At 39.2% G+C, this 7,903-nt stretch overlaps 1 long non-coding RNA gene across 2 annotated transcripts in view; it reads right to left on the reverse strand.

Annotated features, from left to right (window-relative positions):
- The window catches only part of LOC145713630 (uncharacterized), a 71,775-nt gene extending 64,224 nt beyond the window's left edge, over positions 1 to 7,551 (reverse strand). The window contains exons 1-2 of one of the 2 annotated variants that reach the window (XR_014136664.1): positions 7,407 to 7,551; positions 1,795 to 1,976 (exon numbers count right to left, since the gene is read on the reverse strand). This is a non-coding gene — a long non-coding RNA (uncharacterized LOC145713630). Of the gene's footprint in view, positions 1 to 1,744; positions 1,977 to 7,406 lie in introns of both variants that reach the window. The other variant, XR_014136663.1, reaches the window with a different exon arrangement.
- Between the last annotated feature and the right edge of the window lie 352 nt (positions 7,552 to 7,903).

Here is a 7,903-nt window from a genome sequence, read left to right on the forward strand (position 1 = left end):
TTATGGGAATGACTGAGTAGACCAGACGAGAGGTGATAGAGCCCTAGTCTGAGTGGAAGAGAGGGTGGAGAGAGGTAGGTGGACAGAAGTGATAACTGGGGTAAAAACAAGAATTGGAGAAGATGAGGAAAGACAAAGAAGCGTGAAGAGTGGATAGTGGTACCTGCCACCGATGCAAAAAACATAGAAGAAGTTGGTTTGGAAGGGAGTGAGGAAGAGAAGTTCAGGAGAAGGTCCTGTGGGACATTCAGGGGGAGATAATAGGCAGATTGACACAGCACTAGATTTTGAGAGAGGTCTGAGCCAGGGATGGGAATTTAGGAGTAATCGGGATAAAGAAGTATCATGGCTGATTCCAGCGCATTCTTCCCGGCCTCCCTATCAAGCCTCCCATCTGGCCACAAAAATCCATCAGGGACAGACATTGCAATGGAGGCATTAATACAGCAGCCCAGGTTCTCTCATGACAAAAGAAAAGGAGAACAGAGTTTGGAGGCGAATCACAAAGAGAGATTTTGAGAATGTCAGAAATGATGCCCTTTAGGGTTGGTATGCAGCCGGTCAAATTGAGGAACAGCTCTCATTTCATACGGAAAGTCTGATAGCTCAGTTACAAAAAGAGGATTCAAGACTTGGCAGGCAAATTTTACATCAGACACCTTCTTGAGTCTTTGGTCAGCTCTCCCTGCTCAGATACCCAACATGTTCTTGACAGGTATATGCTCAGAGTGTGAACGCTAATTCTAGTATTAGCCTAAGCACAATCATAGTTAGGAACACCTGCTGCCGCTGGAAAAATCTATCATACAGTCCCAAAACAAATATAAATGACCTTTTCTCCTATGTTTTAGATTATTTACACCACCTTGCCCTTTCAGTAGCCTGGATGGATAACTGAGTTGGCTAGATTTATACCACAAGGATGTGCATTGTAAATAAAACAATATAAGGTGGGTTGCTTTATACAAGTGGTCTTCTTGGATGATATGCTCAGCAGCTACATCCAAAATGTACTTTAAAATTATTATGACAGCAAATTAACATTTTCACAGGACCTGTTCAGGTGGAAATGTTAACAAAATGAAAATAAGTACATAAAGCCAGAGGCAATATGTCTTCTAAGTCTGAAGCAGAGTGATGCCGGGGAGAGGGGATGTGCCCTGAACTCGATCTGATGCAAACCTCAGGAGGATATCATGCATTCATATGGGAGATTTTTTTTGAGCGAAACCAGGACCTGTAAGGGCATGTGGTGGTGGGTGGGTGGATATGGTTCCCTTGAAAGGCAATACTATTGAGCAATTATTAACCTCTGGACAGGCAAGCATGTAGAGGGAGGAGACCACCTATCTGAGTTACTGATTATGAGTCAGCCAGAGAGGTTTCCCCACCTGCCCATTGATACTAGAATTGCCAAGATCTGGGACTGAAGTCTTTCTTACACAATTCAAGAGAAGACCTGGAATAATACCTTCTGGGATGGTATCTGTGTGAGGCTTGGCTCACACAGAAGTGTGGATGATACAGGAACAAAGTCTTTTTCACAGAGATTTGAACAGGTTTCCAACAAGGAAATCTAGCCTTGTGTGCTCAGGGATGGTCAGATATCAGATCTCCATGACCCTACCTCATAGTATGGGCTATGGGGCAATTAGGAAGGAGAGTATTTCTATTATCTATTGTCACCTTGTTAGGTGACTACTCCAAAATTTAATGACTAAAACATCAATCTGTTTTCTCTCACTGTTCTGTGAATTAGCTGGCTCCACTGGGAAGTTCTTCTGCTGGTCTTACTCAGGGTCTCTCATGCAGTTATAGTCAGATGGCAACTGGAGTCATCTAGACACTCGACTGGGTCTCTGGGATGACTATCCCTCTCTTCCTGTACATAAAATCTCAGAGACTCTCCTCTCCACATTATTGATGTGTCCAGCAGGGGAGCCAAACTTCTTACAGGGCTCCCCAAAATGAGTGTCCTAAGAGAGAGAGAGAGAGAGAGAGAGAGAGAGAGAGTAAAAACTGCCATTGCTCTTAAAGAATATGCCTAGAACCAGCAAAACTTCACTTATGCTGCATTCTATTGATATTGCTAATCATGGGCCAAATATTAATTTGATTCTTTATGGATTCTAATGACTGGATTGAATTTTTCTTTTCATATATTTTCCCATCTCTTCGTTTATTTTTTGAACATATAGTTATTAGAAATTCCTTGTATTCTATTCTTTATATATCTGGACCACCTGTGGGTTTGTATCTATTGTCTGGTTTTTGTTTTTGTTTTTTAGGTTTTAAGTCATATGCCCTTGTCTCTTTATAATTCCTAGAAAATTTTGAATGAATGTCAACCAATTGAGTATAAATAAATATATAGACTCTAGATGATGTTATCTTCCCTCAGAGAGAATTTACTCTTTTCTCTGTTAAGCAGATCAAGTAAGGGCAGACCACTTTTACTGAATCAGTGACTAAGTTGAATCAAGGCCAGGTTCAATGTTGGTAAAGCCCTTCTACTTCTCTTTTGCCCCTGCTTCTAAAGCATTACTGTGCAGAACTTTCAGCTGATAATCTTGTGTGTTCAATGAAGCCCTTACCATTGGCAGATCTTGAACTCTAATTCTTATCTACTCAGCACAGTGAGACTGCCCAAAACACCACTTTGTTTTTTGTGTTTTTTTGAGACTTTATACTTACCTTCTTAATCACTAGATTAAAGGTTGGCTCAATATATGCAAATCAATAAACGCAATACACCATAATAACAGAATGAAACTTAAAAATTGTATGATCATCTCAATAGTTGCAAAAATTCATCATCTTTTCATGATAAAAAAAAAAACTCTCAACAAACTAGGCATACAAGAAATTTACCTTAACGTAATAAACACCATATACGACAAGCCCACAGCAAACATCATACTCAGTGGTAAAAAACTGAAAGCTTTTATCTAAGATGAAAACAAGGAAAGGACACCAACTCTTGCCACTTCTGTTCAACGTGGTACTGGAAGTCCCGGCCAGAGCAATTAAACAAGAAAAAGAAGTAAAAGACATCTAAATCAGAAAGAAAGAAATGAAACTATCTCTGTTTTTAGATGCCATGTTCTTATGTATATAAAACTCTAAAAACTCCACCAAAAAAAACCCCACTTAGAACTAAGAAATGATTTCAGTAAAGTTGCAAGGTACAAAGTCAGTATATGAAAATAAGTTGCATTTGTATACACTAACAAGGAACGATCCAAAAAAGAAATTAAGGGGCACCTGGATGGCTTAGTCAGTAGAGCATGCAGCTCTTGATCTCAGGGTCATGAGTTCAAGCCTCACATTGGGCATGGAGCCTACTTTCAAAAAGAAGGAAATTACAAAAGCAATCCCGCTTATGGTAGCATCAGAAGGAATAAAATACTTAGGAATAAGCTTAACCAAGGAAGTGAAAAACATATACACTGGAAAGTACAAAAAAAATTATGAAAGAAATTTAAAAAGGCACAAATAAATGGAAAGACATCCCATGTCATTAAGTCATGGATCACATGACTTAATATTATTTAAATGTCCATACTGTCCAAACTGATTACAGATTCAATGCAATTCCTATGAAAATCCTAATGACATTTTTTACAGAAATAGAGAAAAAATCCTACTATTCATATGGAAACACAAAAGACCCTGAATAGCCAAAGCAATCTTGAGCAAGAATAAAGCTAGGGTTATCACATTTCCTAATTTTTTTAATATGAAAATTATTGTCAAATTGGTTTCCATACAACACCCAGTGCTCATCCCAACAGGTGCCCTCCTCAATGCCCATTACCCATTTTCCCCTCCCTCCCACCGCCCATCAACCCTCAGTTTATTCTCAGTTTTTAAGAGTCTCTTATGGTTTGGCTCCCTCCCTCTCTAACCTCTTTTTTTTTCTTCCCCTCCCCTTCCCCATGGTCTTCTGTTAAGTTTCTCAGGATCCACATAGGAGTGAAACATATGGTATCTGTCTTCCTCTGTATGACTTATTTCACTTAGCATCACACTCTCCAGTTCCATCCACATTGCTACAAAAGGCCAGATTTCATTCTTTCTCATTGCCAAGTAGTATTCCATTGTGTATATAAACCACAATTTCTTTATCCATTCGTCAGTTAATGGACATTTAGGCTCTTTCCATAATTTGGCTATTGTTGAGAGTGCTGCTATAAACATTGGGGTACAAGTGCCCCTATGCATCAGCCCTCCTGGATCCCTTGGGTAAATTCCTAGCAGTGCTATTGCCGGGTCATAGGGTAGATCTATTTTTAATTTTCTGAGGAACCTCCACACTGTTTTCCAGAGTGGCTGCACCAGTTTGCTTTCCCACCAACAGTGCAAGAGGGTTCCCGTTTCTCCACATCCTCTCCAGCATCTCTAGTCTCCTGATTTGTTCATTTTAGCCACTCTGACCGGCATGAGGTGGTATCTCAGTGTGGTTTTGATTTGTATTTCCCTGATGAGGAGTGACATTGAGCATCTTTTCACGTGCCTGTTGGCCATCTGGATGTCTAGAGAAGTGTCTATTGGTGTTTTCTGCCCATTTCTTCACTGGATTATTTGTTTTTCAGGTGTGGAGTTTGGTGAGTTCTTTATAGATTTTGAATGCTAGCCTTTTGTCTGACATGTCATTTGCAAATATCTTTTCTCATTCCGTCGGTTGCCTTTTAGTTTTGTTGATTGTTTCCTTTGCAGTGCAGAAGCTTTTTATCTTGATGATGTCCCAATAGTTCATTTTTGCTTTTAATTCCCTTGCCTTTGGAGATGTGTCAAGTAAGAAATTGCTGCGGCTGAGGTCAGAGAGGTTTTTTTCCTGCTTTCTCCTCTAGGGTTTTGATGGTTTCCTGTCTCACATTCAGGTCCTTTATCCATTTTGAGTTTATTTTTGTGTATGGTGTAAGAAAGTGGTCTAGTTTCATTCTTCTCCATGTTGCTGTCCAGTTTCCCCAGCACCATTTGTTAAAGAGACTGTCTTTTTTCCATTGGATATTCTTTCCTGCTTTGTCAAAGATTAGTTGGCCATACTTTTGTGGGTCCAATTCTGGAGTCTCTATTCTATTCCATTGGTCTCTGTGTCTGTTTTTGTGCCAATACCATGCTGTCTTGATGATTACAGCTTTGTAGTAGAGGCTAAAGTCTGGGACTGTAATACCTCCTGCTTTGGTCTTCTTCTTCAATATTACTTTGGCCATTCGGGGCCTTTTGTGGTTCCATACAAATTTTAGGATTGCTTGTTCTAGCTTCGAGAAGAATGCTGGTGCAATTTTGATTGGAATTGCATTGAATGTGTAGATAGCTTTGGGTAGTATTGACATTTTAACAATATTTATTCTTCCAGTCCATGAGCATGGAATGTTTTTCCCTTTTTTTGTATCTTGTTCAATTTCCTTCATAAGCTTTCTATAGTTCTCAGCATACAGATCTTTTACAGCTTTGGTTAGGTTTATTCCTAGGTATTTTATGATTCTTGGTGCAATTGTGAAGGGATCAGTTTCTAATTTCAAAACATATTACTGGGGTGCCTGGGTAGCTCAGTTGGTTAAGCATCTGACTCTTGATATCAGCTCAGGTCTTGGTCTCAGGGTCATGAATTCAAGCCCTGTGTTGGTCTCCACCCTGGGTATGAAGCCTACTTAAAAAAACCATATTACCTATATGTATGCAGTCAATTGATCTTCAACAACTGTGCCAAGAATACACAATGGGGAAAGGAGAGTCTCTTCAATAAATGGTTTTGGGAAAATAGGATATTCACATGCAAAAGAATGAAATTGGACCCTTACAACAGACATAACAATAAATTCAAAATGGATTAAAAATTTAAACATAAGACCTGTAAATCTAAAACTCCTAGAAGATAACATAGAGGAAAAACTTCTTGACATTGGTCTTGGCAATGATTTCTCAGATATGACACCAAACGCATAAGCAGCAAAAGCAAAAATAGACAAGTAGGACAGCATCAACCAAAAAGCTTCTGCACAGCAAAGGAAACAGTCAACACAGTGAAAAGGCAACCTACAGAATAGGAGAAAATGTTTGCAAGCCATATATCTGATAAGGAGATAATATCCCAAATATACAAGAAACTCCTACAACTAATTACCAAAAGAAAACAAAACCAAAAAGAAATAACCTGATTTTAAATGGGCAAAGGACCTGAATAGATATTTCTTGAATAAGACATGCAAATGAACAACAGGTATATGAAAAGATGCTCAACATCACTCATCATCAGGGAAATGCTAACCAAAGTCTCAATGAGATGTCACCTCACACCTATTAAAATAGCTATTCTAGGGGCGCCTGGGTGGCTCAGTTGGTTAAGCATCCGACTTCAGCTCAGGTCACGATCTCACAGTCTGTGAGTTCGAGCCCCGCGTTGGGCTCTGTGCTGACAGCTCAGAGCCTGGAGCCTGCTTCAGATTCTGTGTCTCCCTCTCTCTCTGCCCCTTCCCCACTCATGCTCTGTCTCTCTCTGTCTCAAAAATAAATAAAAACATTAAAAAATTTTTTAAAAATTATTTTAAAAAATAAATAAATAAAATAGCTATTCTAAAAGAGAGATAAAAATGTTGGTGAGAATGTAGAAAAACTGGAGCCCTTGTACACTATTGGTGGGAATGTAAATTGATGCAGCTGCTATGGAAGACTGTATACAGGTTTCTCAAAAAAACTAAAAACAAACTACCATATGACCCAGCAATCCCACTTTTTGGCATTTATCCAAAAGAATTGAAATCAAGACCTTGAAGGGATATCTGCACCCCCATGTTTATCACGGTGTTATTCACAATGGCCACAATTTGCAAACACCTAAATATCTATCAATAGATGAATGGATAGAGAAAATATGGTATATACATACAATGGAATATTATTCAGCCTTAAATAAAGAAGTAAATCCTGACCTACGATACTAAATCCATTTCTGTTTTCACTGGGGTCTTGGCCCCTCAAATCTGCCCCTAATAACCACAAAGGCTATTTTTCCTGTGTCCTCCAGTAGGGGCCCTCTGTCTAGCCAAAGCCCAGATTCTCAGTCTCTTACTATGCACCCAGAATTTGCAAATGTCCCCTAGGAAAAAATAACTCTCCTTTAGTGATTCAACCCTCTTAAAATCTTGGCTTCTCTGATGATGATTGCTTTTGCAACTTCCAATGCTTGCACACATATATACCCAGGGTTTTTGGTTGTTCTTTGTTAGACTGAAAGCAGGAGCTCACTGCGAGATTTAACCAGAAAACTAACATGACCAACTTTGCATTTAATAAAGGTCACTCTGAAGGCAGTGTGGATGATGGTGTATTAATTTGATAGGACTTTCATAACAAAGTATCACTGACTGGGTGGCAGAAACAACAAAAATTAATTTTCTCACAGTTCTGGAGGATAGAAGTCCAAGATCAAGTTGTGGTTTCTTCTGCAGCCTCTCTCCTTGGTTTGTTGATGGCCATCTTCTCCCTGTGCCTTCACATTGTCTTCCCTCTGTGCCTACCTGTGTCCAAATTTCCTCTTCTTAGAAGGACACCAGTTAAATTGTGTTAGGGCCCACCTTAATGACCTTATTTTAACTTAATTACCTCTTTAAAGAACCTGTATCCAAATACAGTCACATTCTGAGCTATGGGGATTTAGGACCTCAACATATGAATTTTCTTTGGTGAGGAGTATTCAACTCAATGCATAACAGATGGGTTTTAGGGCAGCAAAAGTGGAATTGGGGGCTGATGAGAAAGCTATTGCAGTAATCTGAGAAAGAGAGAGAGAGAGAGATAGGTTGGACTAACTAATGGCAGAAGGGCAGGAGATATTTGGATTGCTTTAAGAGAACATCAGAAGATAGAACAGATAGAATTTGGTAATTATGAATAGAGA

The sequence above is a fragment of the Panthera onca genome, chromosome X (genome assembly GCF_046562875.1).
Source record: "Panthera onca isolate mPanOnc1 chromosome X, mPanOnc1 haplotype 2, whole genome shotgun sequence".
In the NCBI taxonomy this organism is placed as follows: Eukaryota; Metazoa; Chordata; class Mammalia; order Carnivora; family Felidae; genus Panthera; species Panthera onca.